The 27,955-nt window shown below is 41.7% G+C and overlaps 1 protein-coding gene and 1 pseudogene across 10 annotated transcripts in view; one reads left to right on the top strand and one right to left on the bottom strand.

Annotated features, from left to right (window-relative positions):
• The window catches only part of Arid1b (AT-rich interaction domain 1B), a 407,120-nt gene that overhangs the window by 72,742 nt on the left and 306,423 nt on the right, over window positions 1-27,955 (top strand). The window lies entirely within an intron of this gene.
• Window positions 47-27,955, bottom strand: LOC107153172 (annotated as a pseudogene).

Here is a 27,955-nt window from a genome sequence, read left to right as displayed (position 1 = left end):
ATCTTTTAGCTTTTTTCTCTTTATATGGGGAGTTTTTTTGGGGGGAGGTACCAAATTTCTTTATTTGAAGGAATGGTACAAATTAAAGAACATAAGTGGATGTTTTGGTACAATTTATAGAAAAGGTAAAGGTAACCCGAACATGCATGCACTGCCTTGGTGACCAGGGAAGTCACTTGCACGGCTATGGAAAAGTCAGGCTGAGGTTTAGCTCTGGTTATCACTGTCTCCCAGGATGTGCTTGTCAAAGAGATACTCTGCCATGCCCGATTCTGGGGTTCCCATCTTGTGCAAGTTGGTTACATGGTCACCCAATTCTTTGATGGATTTCACCTGCTCATTCAGGTAACGAGTCTCAATGAAGTCACACAGTGGGGGTCATTTTCGTCAGTGGCCAGTTTGTGCAGTTCCAGAAGTGACTGGTTCACACTTTTCTCCAAGTGCAAAGCACACTCCATTGCATTGAGCCCACTGTCACAGTCATCGCGGTCTGGTTTCTTGATATCCTGGAGGAAGATTCCGCCACCCCGTTGGTTCTGCAGCTTCATCAGTTTCTCGGCATGTTCCCTCTCCTCATGAGATTGGTGAAGAAAATATTTGGCAAAGTTCTTCAAAGCCACATCATCAGGTCAGAGTAGTAAGACGTGGACTGGTAGACACGGGAGGCCTAGACTCCAGGTTGAGCTGCGGTGGATGGCGGCCTCCGAGTCCTGCTGGTAGTTCTGGGGCGCCTGGGAGGGGGCCGGGTAGCCCTGGCGGGCGGCTGCGGAGAGGCCTGGGCGGTCCGAGGGCGCTGTGAAGAGGGGGCTCTGAGCGGCCGGTGGGGGTCAAGCACCGGTTCCCTCCAAGCACTGTTGAAGCAGGACACCGCGGCGACTCTCGGCGGGAAGAACATCTTTAAGAGGAGTAGCTTTGAAGTGTTCTGTAGAAGGGCCATTTCTGGAATGTGGAGATGGACTGGGCAGGAAGGCTGGACGAAGGTGGATGACAAGGGAGTGACTCTTCAGAACTGGAGAGGTGCAGAAGCAGCTGGACTCATGAAGGGAAGCGAGTGAGAGCGTGTCACAGGGGTGTCGGGTAGGGCATTGTGTGGGTGGAACACGGATCTTAGTGACCAGCTGAGGAGAAAGTAGGCAGCGGAGGGCTCTGAGATGACTCTCTAGTGTGTAACCTGGGCAGCTGGGTAGATTGAGTAGAGTTAAAGGAATCCCGAGCAGGAAGCAGAGCATGAATGTACTTTCTGTGTGTGTGTGTGCTAATGCATGTTGAATCCTGCTGTGCTCTGCCACTGAACAACAGCCCCAGCTTCTTTTATTTTTTTAAGTTTTGAGACAGGGTCTTGTTGAGTTGTCCAGGCTGGCCTTGAACTTGTGATCTTTCTGCCTGCGCCTGTGGAGTCTCTGGGATTACAGGTATGTGCTCCTGCTCTTGACTTTTGGACACATTTGGTTTTGTGGGGCAAGCCCTCAGGGAATGGAGGTGGGCTGTGGGTACTTGGGAATTTGGGTCCAATGAGTTGTGGATGTTGAAGGTAGAAAGTTGAGGTTCTGCCTTAAAGTAAGCGTGTGGCTCAGTGGTTCTGAGCTGTGCTTACCATTAGAATCATTTGGGGAGTTTATCTGGAGTGAACCCCATCTTTAGAGATCTTATTTTAACTGGTCTTGGGTGGGTCCTGGAACCTGTGGAACCAGGGTTGAAAGGGATAATTGTAGGCTCCCAGTAGAAGCTGTAGGAGAGGGTGTGTGCATACTGTCCCAAGAGGAGGCTGGGACAACGTGCCTCCCAGTGCTTGTGGGATATATGGCAAGGAGTGAAAACTATATGCTCAAGAGGGCAGTGAGAGGAAGGCCAGGAAGGATGGCTGTGGCTGCTCCAAAGGAGGATGGGGCCAGCAGGGTTAGGGTGAAGGAATGGTCAGGGAGACTTCCTACTGATTGCATAATAAAAGCCAGGTTGCAGTAGTTTAAGGGGTGAATGAGGAAAGGAAAAGGAGGCAGTGAATGTAGACTGGTCTTTGACAACACACTTTTATGCTGTGAGATCAGGGAGTACTTCCTGGATCCTGATTGCCTGCTCCTGTTCACCTGGTGCTGGACTCTGGCACTGTGGTTAGGACCCAGTGACTTTTCTGCTGTCCAGGAAAAGTCCTGTGAGGAGACAGGTGAATGGGTGAAGGCTTAGTACAGATGAAGAGCCGAGTTTTTGATGAGTAAATAAGTCATTGAAAAGAAGGGGGACAGAAAAAAACAGCGTGGGGGGTGTGGTGCCAGTCAGCTGCCAGTGGCATAGGGACCTGCCCTCTGTGGCATGGGAGATGATACTGGAGGAGGTGCCAGGTCATGGAGAACTGTGAAGTCCTACTGGGAAGCCTGACCTGACGCTGTAAGCAGTTAAGGCCCTTTTTTCAGTTCTAACTAAGAAGGCTTGAAACGAGCCTTCTAGATAGGTCATTTTGTACTGTGGCTTGTGGGAGTGAGAAGGACTTAAAGGGAAAGAACCTGGATATAGGAAGGTCTGTTCTGAGTCTAGGCACACAAAAACCTGAATATGGTAGGACCCCAGTGGGGTCAGTAGAGTGGTAGGAAGTTGGGTTAGGAAGGAAAGGGGTGGCTTTAAATCTGTTATGAAGGTGAATTGAGCAGGACATGGAGGTTGATTGTATTTGGGTAAGAAGCGGGAGGAGGAGGAGGAGGAGGAGGAGGAGGAGGAGGAGGAGGAGGAGGAGGAGGAGGAGGAGGAGGAGGAGTGCTGTATTGTCATGGTCTTGCCTGACTCCAGATTTCTGGTTTGCATGGAAATGAAGATTGTGGGTGCCTTAACCAAGAGTTTGAATATAGAGTAGAGACAAGTTTTGGGGATGAGGATGATGAGTTTGATTTTGGATATATTGAGTTTGAAATTGTTAGTTTTGTATACAGTTGGTTCCTGACTTATGGTTTGATGTGTGATTTTTCTACTTTATTGTAAAGTGAAAACCTGTCCAGTTTACTATTTTGTTTTTCACATTGAGTACAGTGTTCAGTACATTACATGAATTATTTAACACTTTGTTGTAAAATAGGTTTTGTATTAGAGGACTTGGCCCTACCGTAGGCAAATTCAAGTGTTCTGAGCATGTTTAAAGTAGGCTGGCTAAGCTGTGATTTGGTATTACTAAGTGCATTAAAAAAAAAAATATATATATATATATATATATGTTTTTAGTTTTAGATGGACACAATATCTCCATTTATTCATCCATTTTTATGTGGTGCCTAGGATTGAAGCCAGTGCCCTACACGTGCATGCAAGGCAAGCGCTCCACCACTGAGCCCCAGCCCCACCCACTAAAGCGCATTTTTGACTACACATTTTCAACTTACAGTGGGCTTATTGGGATGTAAACCCATTGTAAGTGACAAGTACCTATCCTTGAGAGTAAAGGGAAGAGTATTTAAAATTTTTTTTCTTTTAAGAATCTTACAGCAGCTTATATACTCCATCCTCATAAATGTTATGTGAAATACAGGAGAGTTGTATTTCTGTTTTGCAGATGGGGAAATTCAAGGAGTTAAAATATTAAGTGACTTACCAAAAGAACAAAACAAGAAGTAGAACCCTGGTAAATGATCTTCCAGCTCTGTTTTCTAATCAATACTGGAATTGCCAAAACGTGTGTTTGACTGTTGGATGGCTGGCAGGTGCATTTTTCTCTTCATGACATCTCACACTTCTCCTGAGCAGTTAGGTTGGGCAGAATTTAGCTATAAAACTGGATGCGAGGGGAGGAGAGTTGACAGTTACTTGGGGTCCTTCCTTTCCAGCTCAAACATTCCTTGTTTCCAGACATGGGAATACCGCGATCTTGAAATTATCTTTTGATCCTAATTAGAATAAGATATATTCCATACTTGTGCAATTATATCAAAATAGACTCTAATGTATAACTAAAAAGAACCAATTTAACAAAAAAAGAAATTGTTCTTTGAAGTATCTTAAAAACAGTGTGCAACCTCTAACAGGTGATTTATTTTCTTTCCTTTTTTCTTAGACTAGAGAGTGGAAAAATTGTGTTTGAAGCACACAGCAGGCTACAAATGGCTTAGGAAAACTAGTTTTGGATTTTCTTAAAACTAATCTTTTCCTACAGGAGCCATGTTCAATTCTTCTAGCTGCTTCCTCCAGTCCCCTTTCGTGTTGTGAGCCACATCCTTGCGATGCCGTGTCCAGTGCTAGGCATTTTCCGTCGCTTTCTGCTGTGGAGGAAGGTGGCTTGGCATTCCTTCCCACCCTGCCCGCACTGCAAGCTTTGACTCTTCTTACCCTCTTTTCCTCCAAATGTGCTATAATTTCAATTTGATCACAGTTATATTTACATAGTTGAGACTGGGAAGACACTAATCCATGTAGCTAATTATTATTTTCCTACACATCTCTTTGCTTTTCTTGTAATAAACAATGGTCTTTTTTTCCTTCAGCTTCCTGTATACACTTATCACTCATCCTACTTTAGAACCTTTTCGCATGGGAGTGATAACTGCCCATCTCTCCTTGTGAGATATTTAGATCCACTGGGTATGTTATAAATTCTATATTCTAGAGGCCTCTCTCCTAGAGCATCCTGGCTTTCTGCAGTCTCTCTGGTACCTTCTCTATCTGAAGCACAGATTTTATCCTTGGTTCTCCATTTACTGTCATTCTAAAATCTACCTCTGTCAGTTTTCTGAGTTGGGTGTTTGGTTTCCTGTGTTCTGTGTCCTTGTTTTGGTTGCAGACCATCCTCCAATAGTTTTCTCAGAAATGGTACAGGAAGTAAAACTCCCTCAGGTCTTGCACATCTGAAAATGCCTTTTATACATGACTTATAGATTGGAAATACAATTTTGGCAATAATTTTCCTCCAGATTCTTCTATATTATATCAAAGTGGACTCTGCTATATGCCACCATGACGTCTGAAGCTCTTCTTACTTTTGCCTCCTGGCCCTTTGCATGTGACCTGTCTCCTTGCTCTCCCTTCCCACTTCCTGATGTCGCCTTCCCCCAGTGCCCTTGCCTTCCGTCTTAGCCTACTCTTCTCCGTTGCCCTGTGCACTCACCCTTGTCGTCACAAAAACTCTCTTGATTATCTTCCCTCCCACTTCATTCTTACTCAGCACTCTTTCTAGAACGCTTCCTTAACTGATGTTCTGGACTTTGGGGTTCCCCCTTTGTTGCCAGGTTGGCCTTGAACTCCTGGGTTCAAGTGATCCTCTGCCTCTACCTCCCAAGTAGCTAGGGCTTGGAGCTTATCATCTTTTCTGCTATCTTCCATGTCTTCTTGTCCCCTTTTCTCAAGGAGTTCTTCAGTTCTGGTATTCTATTTTATTTCTAAGAGCTTTCTGGTCTTCTCAGACTTCCCCCCTCTTTCCTTCTTCCCTTTCACCTTCCTTTTTTTTTTCCTTTTCTTAATTCTTTGTTTTAATAGAATCCTGTCCTTATTTCAGGGCAGGTCATTTTTTCTTGTCTCTTTGATATATTCATGATTATACTCTGTTTTTATTTTATTCTCTTCTACTTTGCCCTTTTTGTTTGGTCTGTGTTTGTGTTAAAGGCTTTCCTGAGCTACCAGAAATCCCTGGTTGTCTGAGTCCCTGTGGGAGGGCTTGCTGAAATTGGATCTCATGTGGATTCTTGGTGGGCTTCTTAGGGGAGCTGGGGGACACTCCCACCCCAGTTTGTATTTACTTTCATGCTGTTGGGCAGGGATTGAACACAGGAGGAGGACCGTTGGCAGGTTGTTGCTCATGGGGTCTCAACGCCCAGTAGACACCATTGTTGTGGTTCCAGAGAACCTCTGCTTCTCCCTTTGGCAGGGAGTAAATCTCCAGGCTTCTGCTAGGATGGAGGAAGAAGAACTGGTCATAACAGAGAGAGGCTACTTCCTAGTCCACATGGTCCTCCTAGTTTTAGGCAAGAGCTCCTCTGCCCTCAGTTGTATCTGGTGCTGCCAAGTACTGAGCGTCTCAAGGATTCCGCCTAGCCCCTAGCCCCTAGCCCTTTTTTGTGGCTAAGTTAGTTACTACTGTTTGTTCATCCGTTTGTAGCTTCCAAATTTCTGTCATTGTTGTTCTTATGGGTTTGTTTTTATAAAAACAAACAAAAAGCAGGCCAACAAAAAGCAAGTTGTACTGTTGCTTTTGTTTTTGGGAGGGACTGATACTAGACGAAAGCATTGACTGTGCTGTCTGTATACAGACATCTTTCTTTAGTTATGTTAAATACAATTAAAACAAATTGGCTACTTTTACATTCAGAGGTCCCACTGTTGTTGTGTGCTACTTTATACTTTGTAATTTATGAGAATATGTACATAACTGTAGGTTATCCTCTGTCTGATTACATAAACAGGATATTCACAGACTTTAAAATGTCATTAGCAGCTATAAGGAACTGTGGTCTCTTGGGAGTGGTTTATACTACTTGTGACGGCAGTCTGTCTTGTATGTGAATACTTCATTTAACACCGCCTGGTATACCAGTTTGTCACAATGCTGTTTGTTTCAGGTGTGTTTTTCTTTACAGTCATGGAGTACACACATGTCCATGTGTGTGCGTGACTGACTGACCCGGCAGGCGTTCTGCTGGCCTTCTCCTGCTGTCACCCCGGCAGGCAGTGTGCTGGCTGTTTCTCATGCTCTGTCTAACTCCCTCTTTCAGGTGCTCCTAGCCATTGTGTGGTGGCACTTCTGCAGCATGTGCTGGAGAGTCCTCTGGGTCCTCTTCTTCTGTCATTTACTGCATACTCTGATGACAACTTTGGTCCTTGATGTCCCACAAAAGGTGTACAGTGGCATTCCTGGACCTGCTGAAGTTTAGTAACAAAGAAATTACCTTGCTAGATATAAAAGCTTAAGTTTGAAGGTGGCCTGAAACGTCTCCTGGAAAAGGCTGGGGAATTGGTAGGCTGGGAGGGACAGGCAGAGGTCCTGCCGGGCTGTGGGTGGAAGGTGTAGCCTTGGGGGTGGGCCAGCAGTGTCAGCTGGAGGGTGCCTCCTGGGAGCTAGTGGGAGAAGCTGACAGTGTTTGCTGGGAATGTGCACGTGCTGAGCTGAAGAGTGCAGGCTAGGAGCATACTGCTGCTTGTGAAATGCTCATCTAGCTGTTTCAATGCAATGTTTGGTTTTTGAACTGAATATACCAGAAAGTACTTGAGTATTGTCAATATTAGAAATACGATCTGATTTTTACTTTCTTTATTTTGGATAGATGTGAACAGTCTCTGAATGTGTTGTTTTTAAGTTTTAAAAAAATGTTTTGGGAATACTTTTATTTTTCCTTTAGACTTTCTGAATGTCTGTCTTTTCAGATTAAGCATAAGAAAAAGGACCTACTTTTGATATGACTTCTTGAAAACAGCCTTTCTTCTCAAAAGTAGTTAGCAGGTCTCAGACTTCTCTTTGTAACCCTCCCCTTGAAATCCCACTCAGTTCATTGAGCCCAAGAAATACACCCTCTACAGATCAAATAAGCTTTTATAAAAAGATGGAAAAAGTAAATCTTTTTCAGAATCAATTTATTGTCCAAAATGAGTCGTTATGGTAGTAGCAATGAATCATTCACGTTATGGCCACAGTTGCTGCTGTGGATCGCAGGTGTCACCATGCCTTATGGTCATTGGTGGTCTTCATCACCATCGAGGTCTGTGTCCTGGTAATGTGTGTCTCTGAGAGAAAACCTTACGGTAAGCTGCCAGGTGAATGCTCGAGTCAACACCAAGACATGTATAAATATCTGTCTTATTACTTTGGATCACTTTTCCATATGGTTTTTACCGTTTGTTGGACTGTTTAAGTAAAGAGTAAGTTAACAAAAGAATGTGCTCATTCATTATTATTTCTCTTTAGAGAGAGAATCGAGAAAATTATTTTGGTGTGTTTTTATTATATCATGATAACTTAGGACAAATATTAAGGATCTATACCTAGTTTGATGAAGAAATAGCTTCAGAAAACAAATTCTGAAAGGGTTTAGCTTAGTTCATTTGGGCTGCTGTAACAAAAATACTGTAGACCCAGTAGTAAATAAAACAACAGAAATTTATTTCTCACAGTTCTGGAGGCTGGGCATCAGAGATCATTGTCAGGTGAGGGACCAGTCCCTGCTTCATAGGCAGTGTATCCTCACATGGGAGGAGGGGAACAGCTGGGCCCTCAGCGCAATGATCCCATTTGGAAGGCTTTGCTCTCATTGCTTAACAATGTCACAAAGACCCCGCCCCCTCTTGCCCTCGCCTTGAATGGCTGGATGCCAGCATAGGAATTTTGAAAGGACACAAACATTCATACTATAACATAAGACAAAATGAAATAAGACCATAAATTAGTGGTTCATAACAAAACCACTCAAAACTAAATATTGGCTCTTTAGAAATAGGATTTACAGACAATTGTTAACTTTTAACTCATTCATCCCTTTGTCCCAGATGTGGAACACCTATAAAAACTTAAATATTGTATGCAATGTATAATATAATCATTATAGCGTACAATGTGATTATAATAATAGTAATATAATGATAATGTAACACTAATATAATAAACTCTAAATTTTGATATCCAATCTATTTTAATATACTTATATAATTTTATTGAAATAGTCACAGAATTGAAAACTTGGGATATAATGGGTTAATGATTCTTATGGTATTTTCTATTATATCACTGTGAAATTGAAAGATTTTGAAGAAGCATTCCACAAGATTAATATAAAAGAGGTAATAGAGTAGGATTAGTGATTTTGGGGGTATCTAATTTTGTGGTTAGAAGTGATTCAAAGGAGACATTTGTTTTGTAAAAATTTTCTGATTAAGAAATGAATTCAGTCTTTTATCTCTAATGCATTAAATTATCTATGTTATTTGTTGAAACTTATGATTTCATTTTAATTGGTGTGCTCTATATCCAGTGTATATGTATGTTTTCAAAATGAATGGAAAGGTTTGGAAGTATGTTTTCAAATTTATGTTAGAATTGGCCATATTCACAGGTTTAATAGTTTTAGCTATTTTTCCTATCGATAGTTCTACTAGAAACAAGAGACTAATATTTTTTGTCTTGCATAGGCTGTATGTATTGAAATAAGTTTGTTCATCTTCTATTTTCTCAGCATCTGACTGTGAAAAGTGAATCATAGTCTTTTAATTTGAGATTTGTACCTAGATTTTTGGATGAAAAAAAATCTATGTAATTTGAAGGTAAACATTGATGACTATATCTGTTGAAAATATTGGCAACATTCTATACTCAGGCTAATGAATTTATAAGTTGTTAGTTTTCACAAATTTGATTTACTTGAAAACAGGGAATTAGGGGAGTCTCAGTGACCTCTATTAACTCTTCTAAGGGGTCGGGATATGTAAAGTCCTAGTTTTATGCCATTTTTCTTTTTTTTTTTTTGATTTTTTATTGTTTTATGCCATTTTTCTTTGTACTAATTTAGTAGACTTGCAGCCACGCAGGTGGAAGGCCACCAAGAATTCATACAGATGTTGGATAATGTGTAAAGAGATGAATTGTCTAAGTGAGCTATAAAGTAAATTTCTATATAACAAATTTTATATGCCCATTGAGAGTCTTTAAGAAAAGAAATGATGTCTTCCTAGGGGAGAAAATTGGTTCTTAAAGCTAGTAGTTAAATCATACTTAACAACTTGAGACAACATGAAGAAAATATGTACTTAAAAATATTTAAGAATATCATTGCCAATAACATTTTAATGTTCATAGTGACATGATAGGCAGTGGATAATTACAAGGAATTGCTATTCCCTGGTCACTGGTCCCCACCCCACTGCCAGCAGTGGGGCTGAGGCAGGGGGAGGGCGTGGGCTAAGATGCTGATCTCTGCCTTTCCTAGGGAGCCCTCATCCTGTTCAGGATTCTGCTGGATCGCTCTGTTCCCTCTCACAGGCCTAGCTCTGTAACACCTTAGATTACAGTGTCTTTGAAAAGTAGGAAAGCTGGTGGCAAGAGCACCCTCTCTGGCCTTGCTTGCAGAGGTAGTCGCTGCTGCCTTCTGTTGGGTGACAGCAGTGGAAGCCAGGAGAGCTTCCGGCCTCCCCAGATCCTAGCTAGTCCCATTCTTGGCCCACCCTGGCTGGCATGGATGGCGGGATTCTGGCAGGAGCGTGTTTTTTTTTTTTTGACTTTTATTTTTTTATTTATTTGTTTTTTAATTTTTTATTGTTGGTTGTTCAAAACATTACAAATTTCTTGATATATCATATTTTACACTTTGATTCAAGTGGGTTATGAGCTCCCATTTTTACCCCATATACAGATTGCAGAATTACATCAGTTACACATCCATTGATTTACATATTGCCATACTAGTGTCTGTTGTGTTCTGCTGCCTTTCCTGTCCTCTACTATCCCCCCTCCCCTACAATACTCACAAAACCNTATCGATAGGAAAAATAGCTAAAACTATTAAACCTGTGAATATGGCCAATTCTAACATAAATTTGAAAACATACTTCCAAACCTTTCCATTCATTTTGAAAACATACATATACACTGGATATAGAGCACACCAATTAAAATGAAATCATAAGTTTCAACAAATAACATAGATAATTTAATGCATTAGAGATAAAAGAGCTACTAATTATTTTTTTGAACATATGTTTAAATTTTTTTTAAAAAGGTCGCATTAGACTTAAGACTCAATTAGAATTAGAGAATTTTACTGAGCCGCTTGTTATCTTGTAGCAGTATTTCGTAATGATTCTTTTTCCACAAAATGCCCTAAAAACAGCTCACAAACTATCATCTTAAACTTGGTGTATGTTTTATATTTGGTGTTTTCATTCTTTTTTTTTTTTTAAGAGAGAGAGAATTTATTTATTTATTTATTTTTAGTTTTTGGCGGACACAACATCTTCGTTGGTATGTGGTGCTGAGGATGAAACCTGGGCCGCATGCATGCCAGGCGAGCGTGCTACCGCTTGAGCCACATCCCCAGCCCCGGTGTTTTCATTCTTATTTTCTTTTAATTATTTAGCATTTTTAAAAATATATATTTTTTAGTTACAGTGGACACAATATCTTTATTTTATTTTTATGAGGTGCTGAGGACGAACCCAGTGCCTCTCATGTGCCAGGCGTGTGCTCTACCACTAAGCCCCAGCCCCAGCCCCTTCATTTTTGTTTTCTAATATCAAAAACATTTAAATTTTCTAGGTTTGTGTCAAAAACAGCTAAACCTCAATAAGTTTTGCAATATAAATTATTTTCCCCCTTCATTTTTGTTATCTGGAACCACTACCCATTGGTGGGGAGACACAGACTGGTTTGAGTGTGCCTGCTCTCATAGTTCTTGTTCATTGTGCAGCCTGGGCACTGTTGGTCTGTGTTTGTGCCCTCTAAGCAAGGGGTTAGTTTCTGATATAGAAAGTGACATTTTTGGATCAGCTTATTCATCTCTCATATCCAGCACCTAGCTAGGTCAGGGCCTGACAGGTAGCAGATGATGAATACTTATTAAACGAGGGCAGTATGAACCCCACTGAATGGTTTTGGTGATTTAGGCACTACACAGTATAACAAATAGTCCTCGACAGAATGGAAAGAGATCTCTTGGAAAATCCTTTTGAATATTCTATGTGGAGTAGTGGAGAAGGCCTAAAATGGGGACCTGAGCTTTCTTGGAGTGACTAAGTTGCTCAGGGCCCTGTAGTTAATAACAGAACCAAGACAGAACCCTGTCTGCCTGCCTCCAGCACTGTTGATCCTGGTCACTCTTTTGTCCTACTCTTACGAATTTGTAGATGCCACAGGGAAAGAAATATTGTTGTTAGAGAGTATCTCCTTCTTACATATTCTTACTTGCTCTAAGTCTTCGAGAGAGTGTGTGACAGCTACCCTGTGTATGAGTAGCGTGTCTGTGTTGTCTCACTTCTGTGAACAGTGGATTTTCTGCTGGGGGTTGCAGAGGATCACTGTGCAGGTATGTGTCCTGTGTGTGACGATGCACCCTCCAGGGTATTCTTGGGGCTGGGCTTATATAGGAGTTTCATGAACATTCACTTCTGTTTTTCCTTCTTGGACCATTGAGTTCTTTTTCTATTGCTGTCTTGGGGCTTACCTGACATAAGTGTATTTAATGAAGACTTTGTTTTCCATTTCTGTTTTTCTTTATGTTCTTAGATTTTAACAATAGTAAAAGAATTAATAAGTGAGTACATGCATATCTAATATGGTTTGATGACGTGTGTGTGTATAAAAATCCTGAAGTCTGCTATATTACATTAGAGGGAGGGATGGAGTAGAGTCTTTGTGCCTCTTCTCAGAGGGATCTTGTACTACAAGTTGTGAGCGTTAAATGAGATTTCATGTGTACAAGCAGGTAGCCTTGGACTTGGCACTTTGTGCCCAATAAATGCTTCTTCTCCCGTTTCATCTTTTCTTGGAATCATAGCTAGTTAGATTAACCCATGTATTTCCAGTCTGTTTTGTTTAATGGGTTGATGAAATTTTTACTTAGCAAGGCAGAGCCTTCTAGGAACTCAGAAAAGGGGAATTAGATATTGAAAAATAACTAGACCTCTTTAACTCCTCCCTTCAATGGCTGCCCCCATTCTAGACATGTTGATGTTACTAACGTGAACCTACTGGAGTTGTCTGGACCCCCTTCCCATTTCCCAGCCACATGTGAGCTAGACAGGCTTCTCCTGTGCTAAGAGCACTCTTTGTGCTGAAGCTTTCTTCTGTTCTCCTTTGTCCTCTTGCCATTTTTTCCTTAGCTACTTGTAGGCCAAGCCTCCACCTGTGGACCATGTGGACAGGCCATTTCCTGTGTTTCTTCCTTTTCCTATTTGCCTATAAGTTCACTGGAGCCTGGGGAGCATTTTCATATGTCTGTCCCAGGCACTTGCATGATGCCTGGCAGGTAGAAGGCTCTTAGGGTTCAGGAAGTTGGGCCGGACACAAGTTTTGATATCCACATAAAGCTAACCTGTTACTTAATGACTGGAGAGTTCTGGGTTAGTCCACCAGGTACAATTTCTATCACTAATTGTGTAGTAGTTCAACTCAAGATACTGACATTTTGTAAGTTCTGGGTGCAGTGGCATACGCCTGTAATCCCAGCAACTCTGGAGGCTGAGGCAGAAGGATCGTGAGTTCAGAGCCAGCCTCAGTAGGTTAGCGAGGCACTTAGCAACTCAGCGAGAGCCTGTCTCCAAATAAAGTGTAAAGGAGGGCTGTGATGTGGCTCAGTGGTTAAAGCACCCCTGAGTTCAATTCTTAGCACCCCCCCCCCCCAACAACAAAAAACATTCTTCCTGAGAAGTTGTTGTCATACTTTCAGGAGAGCGTATAACTAATGCAAGTCTTTTATTACATTAAACTTTAAAAATATTTAGATATGAATAATATTTTTGTAAACTTTGATGTAAAATCAGTGATTGATTTCTGAAGGGGAGAAATGGTGATTCTCAGTATAAGTGGGAATATGCATATGCATTCCTGAAGATCCGGCACAGTATATTAGGATACACAGGTGATCTGCTTTGTGTGGTCTGTCTTCCTAAGATTTTGCACATCAGAGTTGCAATGCATGGTGCAGATCCCTCAGTAAGTGCAGCAGGACCGTGCAGAGCTGTACTGCAACTCTTTCAGCACTCCGAGGAGTTGTCTTTGCTTAGATGTGGTTTGCCTTATTGTCTCCTGAAGGACAGGCCTGTCTTCATCATTCTTGGCCAATTTTTAACAATCCAGGCATTTGATAACTTTGGGGGCTTCTGGATCTCTGGCCCCAGTGGTCCTTCAGCCTCAGGCTTGCTTTGCCAGCTGCCTGCGGACCGCTTCCTCAGATGTCCAGAGCCTCTGCAGAAACATCTAATCCTTCATCCTCCTGGCCTGTGATACTGGGGCTCCCTTGATAACTAGGGTTCTTAATCGAACCCAATTCAGGGCAATGCAGAGTCCTGTTTGATTTTTCCCTCTTTTCCTGTACTGATGAATTTCTCAAGTTCAGGTCATTTTAATGTATGAGAGTGGGGCTCTGGCCTCTACTTCTGATTCCCTTTCTGACTGGCTGACTCACTGGGTTTGTGCTGTGGGGACCACTTACTCTATGTAGTAAGTTGGCGAGAGTCGGTGTATTTCATCTCTCCTGCCCATAGCTTGATAAATAAAAAATATATGGTATATACATTCTCCCAAACTGAAATCAAACAGCGGACCTCCAGTACGCATTTCAGTGTGGCCTCTTCCATGCTCGGTACCTCTGTTGCTCCTTTCTGTCCTTGTCCATGATACCTCTTACACAGATTGCCATCTCAGATCTGCCCCACACTTTTACAGTGCTCTTATTTGTGGCTTGAACTCCCTTATCTCTTTTCCCATCTCTCTGGTGAAACTTTGGTCCAAACTCTCAAGCTCAGCTGCATTTTCCTTTGGGAAGCTTGGCTCACTTTCCGGAAGTACTTCCCGTAGCAGTGCTTTAAGTATCTCCTTATGGCTGTTGCCTGCTGAGTTGTGAATGCCCTGAAGAGCAGGAACAACTTGACTGCATTGTAGTGGCATGCAGAATTCTCTGCCCATAGTAGCTAATCAAGGAAATATGTGAATTTAATTGACATTCAGTATCTTCTTTACCTGCTAAAATTTGCAATATTCTTGAAGTACCACCCTTAAATTGCCTATTTGAATAAAGATTGTCTGTTCACTATTCAAAATGCTTGGGACCTTTGAAAGTGTTTTAATACTTTGTGGATTTTTTTTTTTTTTTTTTTTTTTTTGGTACTGAGGATTGAAACCAGGGGCTCTTAAGCACTGAGCTACATCCCAGCCCTTTTTTTTTTGAATTTTTGCAAATATAAAATTTATTTGTGTTCACGCACACACTACACTGTCTTAGCTTTTTTGCTGCCGTGACTAAATGACCCAACAAGAACAATTAGAGGATGAAAAGTTTATTTTGGGATGCAGGATTTCAGAGGTCTCAGTGAAGAGAGGGCCAACTCCAGTGCTCCGTGCCTGAGGTGAGGCAGAATGTCTTGGCAGAGGAAAGCAGCTCAGGTCTTGACTGACCAGGAAGCGGGGGAGGTGGGAGGGAGAGGAAACATGCAGACTGCACCACTGTGGATGGGTGGGGGTATGTACCCTAAAGCCATGTCCCCAGTGAGCACCTCCTCTAGCCACACCTTACTTGCCTACAGTTCCCACTCAGTTGATCCCTATCAGGGGATTAGCACACAGACTAGGTTACTAAGACTCTCACAACCCCATCATTTCGCCTCTAAACTTTCTTGCATCGTCTCACACATGAGCTTTTGGGGGTCACCTCATTATATACAGCATAACATACATACCATCTACTCATGGCCTGGAAGGTAAGCCTTTTTTTTCCCTCAAATATTTATTTTTTTAGCTGTAGTTGGACACAATACCTTTTGTTTTGTTTATTTATTTTTACGTGGTGCTGAGGATCAAACCTGGGGCCCCGCATATGCTGGGCGAGCACTCTACTGCTGAGCCACAACCCCAGCCCTGGAAGGTAGTCTTATACAGTCCTTTTAGTGCACCTGTGCTTGACTGTGCCTGTCACATAGGTCAGGTGGGGAATTTTCCACCTGTGGCATCATATCTATGTTCAAAAGGTTCAGCTGTTGGAGCATTGTGGATTCAGATTTTCGGATTAGGGCTATTCACTCTTTATGTAAATCCAGAGTAATATCTAGATAAACATTTGAGACTAATAACTATTCATTTATTCATTGTTCCCTCAATCCTTCATTAACTGGCCTTTCACCATTGTACTGTGGTATGTAATATAGCAGAAAACCCAGTATGTGGAAGAAAAGTAATTTTGTTTTGTAGGCAATGGTTGTGGGTATGTGTAGGATGTTCAGGTTCAGAGCTTCATAAAGTCCTGAGTGGAGTATTGCAAGCTTTCCTAATATCTGGTCTATCTTTTGCTCCATCTATATTTTGTTTCCTAGGAAAGAATAGAACAATTTCCCAGTTATTCTAAATGAGTTGCACTTTTAATACTCAATGATGAAAGCTAAGTAAGGTGAATTGTATTCTGGATTAATTGTTTTGTTATTTTATTTTATTCTCTTGATTTTAGCATGAGGATGATAGAACTTTAGCATTATAATAGTCTCTTTCCCTGGCAACTTCTCTACACAAAGATGCCAGATTCTGCTCAGATTTAAACAGTATCATGCTTTTGCCAGTAAGCTGTTGTTTAAAATGAGTTCCTTGGGAAAAAAGTCACAAAGAAAGCTGCACTTACGGAGTGTGTTTTGTTTTCTTTTTCTTAATAGAAGGATGGCTTACTGCCATGTTTTGTTGTTGTTTAATATTATAGAGGTTTTACTGCAGCTCTGTTGGTGATTGCAAGTGTGCTACATTTTGGCTAACAAATGTAGCAAATGTGATGAAAATCCCCTATGTTGTACATTTCTGTGAATAACATGTTTATATAACATGCTAAATACTTCTGTTAAAGAATTGCTTTCCTGAAATTGCAAATTCCATTCCAGATTTTAGTGTTACTGAAGTGTACTGTAGAATATTCCAAGTTGCATAAGTATTTTAAAAGCATCTTCAAAACTTACACTGTCTTCTTGAATTTGGGTCTCTGAAAAGATTGAGAATTGTATCTCTGGATAGTACCGCTGATTTTTTTCTTTTCTTTTCTTTTCATTGTATCTGCTTGGCACTGAAGAGAGTTGCTTAAATTTGTCCTTTGTTTACGTTTTGGAGTAGATAGCACTTACGTGACTACGCAGAAAAATCATGTGCATAAAAGAATAAACTTGTATTAATATTTGTAAAATGATGGTTGTGTACTGACCCTGAACCCACTGTCCTGTTTCTTCAGCCTCGCCTGTTCTTGCCCTATGAACTTTAGGTTGAGTCCTGATTTTTTATTTTTTTGTAGTTGTATATAGACAGAATACCTTTATTTTGTTTATTTATTTTTATGTGGTGCTGAGGATCGAACCCAGTGCCTCACACATGGTAGGCGAGTACTCTGCCACTGAGCTACAGTCCAAGCCCGAGTCCTGACTTTTCCCTGAGGACAGAACCTGGTTCCTGTCCCCTTGACCTCTCACATGTCTGGATGTCCTTTGTAGCATCTGCTCTTTGATCCCAGTTCCAGGGATTACCTGGATGCTGGTCTTGCTCAGCTGGAGACTCTGCTTTCTGATTGCCAGCTGGGCACCTCTACTTGGATGTGTTGGTGGCCTTCCAGGTGTCCCACTGGTGTTTCTTTCTCTGGTCTGTCATTTGCCCCCATAAAATCATGGCACGCGTCAGTCATGTAAGTTACCAATCTGGAAGTCATCCGTGGTGTTTGTCCTCACAGTCTACACCCAGAAGATTCTGCCAAACATTTTATGTTCTCTTCCTTTTCAGTAGCCTTTGCCATGATGGAGGTCATTGCCATCATTAGTGTGGCAATTGCTGTAGCCTGTCAACCCATGTCTTATTCTCACTTTGAGGTCCATGGACCACAGGAGGCTATGAATCCTTTGAAATTAAGTACTAAGATTTCTATGTATGTGTATAGATGGATTTTTCTGCTCATTAGTAATATTCTCAAAGTTTCTGTGGAATCCTGGGTGGGTGAGAAACAGTTATTATTTGATTATTCTTTCTGATAGTGCTTTCATGATAATCTTGCTAAAATAAAATATAAACATGATGTGATTCTTCTTTTTAAAGTTCTTTAGTGAATGAATTCTGTTGTAAAATACCTTCCAGATTTGATGGAGGTACCTCTGAACTGACTCCTGACCTCCTTTTCTACTTTCTCTTTCTAGCCTCCATCCTAAGGAGAAATAAGACACGGGGTTACTGAAATATCTGCAGCTAAAATGGCACCCATGTGCTAGTTCACTTCACTTTCGTTACTCTTCCCTCCAACTGAAATCACTGTTCCCACCTTCCTCCTCCTGTTTGCTCTGGATGCCCTTTCTCCCCACAGCTTTCCTTGACTTCTGGCTCTCCTTTGTATTCATTCAGTTTCTACTTCAATCGACAGCTTTTGCCCTAGATAGAAAGTACTTGTTGCTACTGAATGTGTCCCTTACGAACTTGTGCTCCTTCCTAGTGTCTTCAGTGTGAAGGCATTAGAACTGTACAACTCTGAAAGCTGGGTTCTTGTGCCCTCTGGGCCTTCTCACCTAACTGTTGTTATCCTTGACTTCATTCTTGATCAAGTGGTTGCCCTTTGCTGTGCCTCTGACAGCCAAGTATCATGTGCTGTCTCCTGTTTTGTTCTGCGGTGCTATATGTTTTGAATTTCTTCTTTCATTTCTCTACTATCTTCCTACCATTTGAGAAACTGCCTTCATCAGCCAAAATTATTAGTTGTAAGCAATGAAAACTGAGTCTGGCTACTGTATGCAGAAAAAGAAATATCAACAAGTTATTGGGAAGCACAGAGAATTGCTAGGAATGCTGAAAAGTCGGATCAGTAAGAAGGGCAGGAACAAGGAAGACCACATTGTGCAGATGAAGCCAAAACCAGGTCACAAGTACAAAGAAGACATCCTGCCACTGTCCCTCATCACGTGATGCCACAACTCATTCCACATTCCTCACCCCTACTGGTATCCTGGTAACATATGCACACATACCTGAAACTGGGTATTGTGTGTATTGCCAGGGAAAATTCCTCCTTCACTTGTTCTTTGTGTTATTAGCCAATGAATCAAAGATCAAATGCATCTGATTGGCTGGGCCTCCTCCCAGTGGTCTGGTTGCCAGGGGCTTTGGGAAGGTTGCCTTTTGAGCCCCCTTTTCCATTGGGAAACAGAGTCTGCCTCTTCCTAGACTCAGAATGTGAGGGGTTACCCAAACGCAGGAAGATGTTAAGACTGAGTATCCAGATGATTGGCTTCCTGTGCTGCTAGCTTTAATAGTTGGCCTGGGTGTACTTCAGGAAACTTTTATTGGTGAGGTAGGTTTTATTATTACATGATGGTTTGCATAGTGGTTGACCATTTGGTTGTGATTTTACATCACTATCTCATTCAGTGAGGTGAATGGAGGATTGTAAATTTTGTTTTAGTGGTGGATGGAACCCAGGGGTTTCCTATCACAGAGACTTCCCCAGCTACACTTCCAACCCCACTGTGTTGTGTCTTTTTTTTTTTTTTTTTAAAGATATTGTCTCAAAAAGTTGCCCAGGCTGGCCTCAAACTTGTGATCCTCCTGCCTTAGCCTCCCAAGTCACTGGGATTAATAGGCATGCCTGCTATAATATTGTTTTATTAGGAAGGGAGTAAGGAAAGAGTCCAATAAAGAGGCAATCCCATCTAACAAAGGTAACATTTGAGGGCAACATGGCAGCCCCTCATTCTGGAGCCCCTACCCGCTCTCCCTGTCCTACTGTCCACATTGCTGTGGGTCAGGAAGGTGTGTTCACTACACCTGCAATCATAAAACTGCGTCTAAAGCACTCAGATGTTCATGAGCATAACTGGTTATGTGAGGGCTAATTTGGTATTTTGTATTCTTGTTCTGTCTACTTGTATTGTTTAATGTTGTAACATCTCTGGTTGACTGCAGCCATATGTCATTCAGATGGAACCTGTACATTGGCATTGGCCTGACAATCACTGAGCTGTGGAACACAGCAATAAAAATTATGAAAACTGTATCTGTTCATTAGATCAGTGGAATTTGTAAGCACTTTTGTGGCTGTGCCCCACAACTCTACACTGGCAAATGAGAGTATAGTAGATTAAGTCTTTGCACTTTTCCCCCACTGTGAATTGTATATTTGTTTCACACTTGCAGATTGCTGTAAAAGCCAGATAGATGAGCATGTTAAAAGATTATAGCAATGGAAAATGTGTTTGGGGAATCAGCTGCCTCAAAACAAGTACTATAAGAGGTATTCTAGTGGATTCTTTTTCATATCATATTAAACACTTTTGCAAACTCTTAAGAATTATAATTTTAAGAGTATTGGGCAGTTTTTCTGATTAGGAGCAGAGTTTATGCCTTACTGTTCTCAGAGAGTATTACATCAGCTCTTGATGGGAGTTAAAATATAAACCCGTACTACATGCACGCATGCTCATGCAGAGGGTATGTATAAACAAACATGTTCTACATGTGTGTATATATAGAGGGTGTGTATAAACGTACTACATGCTTACGCACACATACAGAGAGACGTATAAATGTACTGCATGCATGTTTGCTCATGCAGAGGGGTGTGTATATGAGCACGTGTGCTTAGTGTTCTTGCCTTCCAGACCAGTGATCTTTCGCATAAAAATGTAGTTAGTTCTTTCATGATGGGGAGAGAAAAGCAAAGCAAAAACTGTACAACCACCCAAATCTCAAACTCTCTGAAGCGGCAGATGGCAGACTGTAATCAGAGGAGGAGGCCCTTCCAGTGTTGAGTTTCAGAAGTCTGTTCCTGTGGGGACTGGGGGCCTCCACAATCCCAGATGTTCCCTAAGAGTCTGTTTGAACTGCATAGTGGGGTCAGGGGGACAAGAGGTCAGATTAGTGTCACATAGAGGGAGAGATTGGGAGTAAAAAGAGAGCAACCAGGGTGAAAAGAGATCTTTTCTGGTGGAGAGAAGCATCTCACAATGAGAATGACCCTTTAATTAGTAGGGAGCAAGAAAGGAAGGGAGGAGGTAGAAAATAGAATTCTGGTAATGGAAGAAGGAGAAAAACGTGGGGAATATCCTGTGATTGTGTTGGCATTTGTAGGGTACTAGATAAGATGGAATAGTGTGTATGTACATATAGATTTTTGCAGTGCTAGGGATTGAACCTAGGGCCTCATGTACATTTGGCAAATGCTTTACCACTGAGCACACCTTCACCCCATGGTATAGTAGTTAAAGTGTTGAACATAATGCCCTATGTAGATTAAGAAATGTTTATAATTCTTTAAAATTTTACTGTGTAAGTTTTGCATAAGAAAAGACACATTTGATGGCTTTTGGTGGGTGGCAGTTTTAAAATTTTAGGACATATTTGTTAATTTTGTATAGCAAACAAAAACTTTAAGTTTCCATAGTTGAAAATAATATGCATAGTCATTTTCTCATATTTCTGTCCAAGAGAGGGTTTAGAAGTATGTGCTGGCCTTGTTACTTTGATAGTGGATTAGAAGGGTGTTTCTTGTAGGAGTTTATAGAGCTTTGCCAGCGTGGCTCAGTGGGTGCTCACTCTCCCAAGCTCTCTCTGCATTCCTGCTTGTGTGCATACGTGTACTCTGTCTTTTCTCCTCTCCTCCCTCCGTGCCTGGACTTTGTGGTTGGGAACAGCCTCTCTGTGGGCCACACATAGACTCTTAGAAGGCTAATTTCATGTATCCTAGGCTGACTTGGGGAATTGCAGAATGCTACTAGAGGAACTGTAGAGCTGCTTATCTGGACCTAAATTGTGGTCTAGAAGATGGCATTTGAAATTTTGGATATACCATATTTCAAATTTTGGCATATTTGAGGAAGTTTCATAATTTTAGTAGTTATATTTTAAAGCTTTGGACAATAGTCTGTGCTTATACTTTTAAAAAATATATATCCATACACATGCATGTGTATCTGTGTATAACATCACATAAAAATTTTTTTTTGGTTCTCTCTCTTAATGTCGTCCATATGGTGTGTGGTCTTCAGTTTTGCAGGGTCCACTTTTCAGCGTTCTGAGGACTGCACAGGTTCCCATGCCTCAGGCCTTGACTGTTTTCAACATCCACATTGGGGTTTTAGTCTAAGTGGTGCACATTGGTGCACCAATGGTTCTACATGTCCCTGTTGGATGGAAGTGTTAAGTCAATAATTCCAAATGGCTGGTAGTCCTTAAATTTGTCTTGTGATTTTAGAATGTAGTGTTTGATTTTGTGGGATAGCAAGTTTACCTCCTTGCCCATGGTTTATTTTGGTTAATATGACAGAGATGTGTCTTTGGCTAATGCGAGGAGATATTCTGATAATAGGAAATTCCTAATGGGCTTAAGTAACCACATTTGAGTTTTCGAGAATTAACTAGAATTTGGGTGGTACCTCAGTGCCTGTGATGTGTTACAGAGTTAGCAATTCATACAGTCAATATTCTCTTTACCCATCTGTTGTGTGTGTAGCATGTCTCTGGGAATTAGAATCCTCCTCTGTCATTCCCTCATACTGGCCTTAACTGTCCTTAGTCCCCTTCTATATCACCTTCTTCCCCAGTGGGGTTGCTGCTACTCAACAGAGTCCTCTTTCTCCTCTGCTGATGGACAGTCGTGTGCTCCAGGCTGAGGCCCAGTATACCTGGCATGAACATCATTGCCTAGTGCTCTCGGATCTGTTGCCCCATTTCCTTCAATAGAATTTGCTGGTTTTTTCCTCTGCTGTGTGCCTGTGTTACTGCTCACAGACTTCTGATTCTGAGTTCGGGTTATTGTGTCTGTCTTCTGCTTTTGTTCTCTTGGTGGGCAGGGACTCTGTACCTCTGCAAGGCCAGGGGTGCTTCTGGTGACTCACCATTGTGTAGTAAAACATTGAATCGGTACCCATGATGTAATCATACTAGGAGAGGTGTTCGAAATCTATGTGGGGGAAAAAAGCTTGGATACAGATACCAAGTTTGCCAGAGTCTTGCCCTGTCTTTTCTTTCAGTAGTCTGGTTACAATCAGGAGGTCAGAAATCTCGCACTGAGCCATCACCAACTGGGCACATACCTTTAAACATGTTTTTTTTTTTTTTCTCCTTCTGTGAATGGAAGTTAATTCTATTCCTCTTTCTAAGAATGTACAGGGTTCAGTGATATCATCTGTGTATAGTTTAAAAAGTGTGAAAAAGTGTATAAAGTATTCCTGTTGTCATAAGTGCTATTTTTTAGTGGAGGAAGCTGATATCAACAACAAAAAAAGAGGTGTCTGGTAGTTACTGCAGCAGATCTTTCTGGAGAGGAATCAGCTGATTAGCTTTATGCTATTGAGAGAAGGAGCCAGAAATATGATAGGAAGACAGGGCAGGAACCTCCATTGCAGATCAGCCAGGCAGCATATGATCAAGTATGCGAACAACATGTGATCAGCACGTGACCAACATCCTGATTGGACAGGGGGCCACATGATCACTTAGTGCCTCATTCTGATTGCATGTAGAAACTCCCTTCCCTAAAAGTGTTTAACCAGTAGCTTTAAAGGTCACCTCAAGAGACACCATATAAACTGCTAGATAGCAACAACCCACTGTCTAGGGCAGACCACTGGGGACCCCTCCCTTTTGGGAGTTCCTCTTCCTTTCTGCTTCAGGAATGAACTCTGTTGCTTTACACTTACTTCCACGTGGGTCTCATTCTTTGGATTCCCAAGACAAAGAACCTATACCTCCCTACATCTCACTGTTTTGTGGTCCAGCAGCTTTCACCTTGAAGCATCAGGCTGGAGAACAAAGTCAGGCTGGGATAAAGTTGTCCTGGGGCTACATTTCTGCATCTCCTCAGCTGTTTCTCCCTGTGAGTCCAGTAGTCAAGGAGCCTTTGGGAGGGAGCTTGCCCTCATGAGATGTACAGCTCTGTACTCAGTTGCTCTCTGCCTACATCAGTCTTTCTCAGGCTTTCAGTATTAATCGTTTTTATTCTTAGAAGCATTGATGAAAATTTTGGGTAATAGTTGTAATATTTTTTCAAATTACTTCTCTCAAAGCATTTGCCTGAATATTCATCTGGACCTGACAAAGAACTCAAGGCCAGAGAGCCTCATAGTTACCGCAGAGACTTGGTGATCAGGATTCCCAGAGTCTTCCACCCTTCCCCAGTGTCATGTGGGTGGTGAAGTTCCCATGAGGCTTTCTTCTTTTTTTGTGGATCAGTGTGGAAAAGTGAAAGGTGTCATTGCTCTCTCTGCACTCTTTTTTATTCTTAAAAATTTATTTGCATCTCTTCCTCCTTGCTTCTGCCTCTGGAGCTCCATTTGTTCTGTCCTTTCTCAGCTCTGAGTCCTTGGACTTGCTGCTTGCTCACTGTGTATGACCTCATTTTTCCTATTTCCACCTCAGTACTGATTATTTGCTGCCTCCATCTTCTGTCTTCACCTTTTCTTGCTTGGGCTCGTGATTTCTTCCTGGCATTGCATTGCCTGCCCCTGGATGGCTGGGGCAGTTTTGCTGGAGTGGCCCTCTCTCAGATGGTGGTGTTTCAGACAGACCGCTCCAGCTGGCCAACCTGCTTGAACCAGCAGTGAATCCTGTTGTCTGGCAGTGGTAGCTGTAAGTCAGGGGAGTGGCACTTGAGGAAGCAGGCTCTGGGGCTTGGTTTACTAATGTATGACACAGTATCACTGGAACAGTGTTCCTGAGATTCTCTGTAACCAAACACAAGTTCCTACTTGAGTATGATGCTTTTTAAACCAGCAATTGTGCTCCATAAAGAGACATGAAAATAATGTATTAGGTTGTAACTTGTTTTTAAAAGCGAAGGAATTTGATATAAGAATAGAAAATATAAGTACGTCGTATGTAGTAGCATCAGGCTGGAGAACAAAGTAAGGCCGGGATAAAGTCGATAAAGTCGTACTGGGGCTATATTTCTGCATCTCTCGGGGTGGGCTCTGAGCTGTTTAAGGTCCTGTGCATTCATAGTTGTGATACAAAGTAGGTTGCTTCTTCCAAGTCAAAACGTTGAAAAGCCAATGGTCTAATTAACCTTTGGTATTTTTAAGCTCCTTTGATTCTCCTTTCCTCTTTCCCTTCTAATGATAATTTAAGTTTTTTTTTTTTCTTTTAAATAGTTTGGTAAAGAAGAATTAGAACATGGTCTTTTCCAGAACAGCCTGATGGAAAATTGAGTTCTCAGTTATGTGATTTGTTGGTTCAAGGCAGTTCTCCTATGTTCCATGTAGAACTCTACCACCTGAGCAGCGTGACTTCCCAGTAGACCCCCCAAGGTGACTGCAGGTGAAGCAGCCACCTGGAGGGGCTTCTGGAGGTAGGCCTTCTGTCAGGGGGATTAGGATGGGTAAGGATGGACTGCCCAAACCCAGGCTGTGGGTGTGAACTGAGTACTGTACGGATACTGTGTGTGGTGGCCCTACTCTGCTGTGGGGATGTTGGGCACGTTTCTAGGTTTATTGGGCTATCACCAGCATGGCTCCTGGAGTACATGGGAAAGAGGTTTTGAGTTTCAGGAACCATCAGATGACCAGATTACTAATATTGGCATTTTTGTCTGGTACGAAGAAATAGCTGTAGCTTTTAGGTGATTATAAGTATTAAAGGTAACATCTCTGGTCAGAAAATAGTACCATTCTCTCCCAATTTCTTATACTATGTCTTGAGCCTGGAAAAATTCCTCCTGACCACAGTGTTGTTTCATCTGATTGCTGCTGGGACAGATTTTCACTGATCTTATAAGAAACATGTTTGAAAGAAAATAAAATATGTCAAGTGAATAATTAGAAATCACATTTCTCTAAAATAATGTGCTGTATTTCTTTTAAATTTAACATATTTATGAAAGTGACATCATTGTGGGATATTCTGTGATATCTGATTTTTCCTTCTAATGGTAATCCAAGATCATTTTCCTAATGTAGAAATAGAATAAAGACCAATTTCAGGACTAATAAATATTCTGACCTTGTTATCTCATTGGTCATTGGATTGGAGGCCCCATCAATTATTTTGCACCTGTTAATGTAGAAGAATACTTAAGTGGCTTTTGTATTTCTATAAAGTCAACTGCAAAAGTGTTTGGAATGGATCATATAAAAATATTATATATTGTTTTGAAGGAGATAGTTATGATTTTGTGATTATTTACTTTCAGATGCATACTTTAGAATGCCTAATTTTATCGTTTTGTTAATGTTAATAGAGAAGATCGTTGAAGGAAGCGAAATGTTCACTTTGTTAAAAATTCCACATTAAACAAATTGTCTTTCCTACTCTGCTTCTCCCCAGGTATCTTTCTACCAAAGATTTTAAAATGTCAACATCCTGTGTTTTTTCCTGACCAATCTTTTGGGACTATTTGGCACATGTGGTTCTACCTGATGAAATAAGTTGTAGGTCATCTTTCTCAAGGGAAAGAATGAAATTATTTTCTCTTTGTACATAAACATTTTATTTGAAATGTTTTTATATTTCAGGGGCTTTAGTATTTTATCCAAGGCACTATTTCTTTATACCACCTTAAGCTCATGTTTTAACTATTACCTAATATCATAAGTCATCATAGAAGTGAAATTTATGTGCTAAATTATTCAAAATGAAGGACTCCCTGCCCCCGCACTTTTGCCTTGAGTATATGATGTCCCTTTTGGTAGACATTGTATATTCTAGTCAAGTTGAGCAGTGCCGCAGTCTGGCTGGGCACAAAATCAAGAGCCACTCACAGCCTTGTAGATTCAAACAGCAAGTCTTTATTCCCGACCTCTCACCGGCACTCTACACGCACGTTCTGGGAAAATACACACTCTCCACCAGGCTCTGAATCCCAAAAAACTCTCTGAATCCCGTGAGAACTCATCGGGAACTCAAGGCGCCTGAGGCAGCAGGATACGTACGCCCTATTCCCAGCAGGAATTACCTTAAACCAGAACGCCCCTAAACCCCGATCTGCCCTAAACCCTGATCCACCCTAAACCCAGATCCGCCCTGGTCCTTGAGCAAGGTCACCTTTCATGCAAAGTCACTGCAAATGCCCTGGGTCCAAGGCAAGCCCATTTCCACAATGGAGAGTCCTCCCTCTAAGCAACATGGGGTAGGCTGACAAAGAAATTGCCTTGCATCATTCTTACTTAGCTGTGGCTCTCAGCAGAGCAGCCCTAATAAAACAAAACAAAACAAAACAAACAAAAACCCCCCAAAACTGGAGTCAAATGCTCCAAAATCCGAAACTTTTTAAGCCATGACATGATATCAGATTATGGAACATTTTGCAATTTGGATTTTGGATCAGGGTTACTCTTCCAGTATTGTGTATGCAGATACCCTAAAAAATGAAGAACTCCCCAATCACCTAACACTTCTGGTCATGAGCATTTCTGATAAGGGATTCTCCACCTGTAGTTTCTAAATTAATAAAAAACCACACAGATTCTTAAAATTTCCATTTTTAAAACTAGGAAGACGGCATGTGCATTTCTCATGTGCAGACTTCCTGTCTTGTCCACCGCTCCCCGCTCTACTGCCTCTCCCCTGACTTTGGGCTCATCTCCACATTTGACTTCCATGCCCCTCCCCAGTACTTCCATTCAATGACAGTATCATTAGAGTGGATTGTGACTAGTGGGCCAAACTGCAGGTTCCCTAGCCCTAACCTTAACAAGCACTGTGCGGAACTGATCTTGGAAATCTCACCAGTTCTAAGAGTGCACAATCTGATATGGTGTAATTAGGCTCAGCCTTCCAGGAACAGGGGAATGAACCCCTCTTCCTCTTCTGATATCACTGTGTTGATCCAGATGATGGTGGACCATGGGTATTGGGCATTATGTGCAGAGTTCTCCCTTCCACTCTCCCCAACCCCCAGCTCAAACTGTTTGCAGAAACATAATGCAGGGCGTTTGTGTTTCAGCTCTTGGGCTTAGCTGTTCCCTGGGTTCCACCTTTGCCCATCTGTGAGCCGAGGTGGCTAGTAGGAATGTCTTTTATTGGCCAGGACTTCTCTATTATAACCTCACTCTCCATTTGTTATGAGCACTTTCCAAAAGTCGGGGAAAAAATTGAAATGAGCATGCACATACGAAGCCTGTTCTGTCCCTGGATAGTAGGTGACAAAGACTTCAGCCACCCCCCTTCGTGAGTCAGTATAAATACCCCCTAGAGGAGGAGGGACAAGAGGGACACCTCATACAGTGAGGTCTTAGGTCTGGTCTTCCCATGGGACTGTTTGTTCCTAGACTTTGCAGTCTCCTTAATTCCCAGAATTTCATAGGAAGAGAGCAGCTGCTGGGTTTGGGTCTTGACCACAATCTGTGGAGAGTTTGACTCTTCCATTATCAT

This window comes from Marmota marmota, unplaced genomic scaffold (genome assembly GCF_001458135.2).
Source record: "Marmota marmota marmota unplaced genomic scaffold, marMar, whole genome shotgun sequence".
In the NCBI taxonomy this organism is placed as follows: domain Eukaryota; kingdom Metazoa; phylum Chordata; class Mammalia; order Rodentia; family Sciuridae; genus Marmota; species Marmota marmota.
Note: the sequence above shows the minus strand (reverse complement) of the source record. Positions and strands in the feature narration are given on the sequence as shown.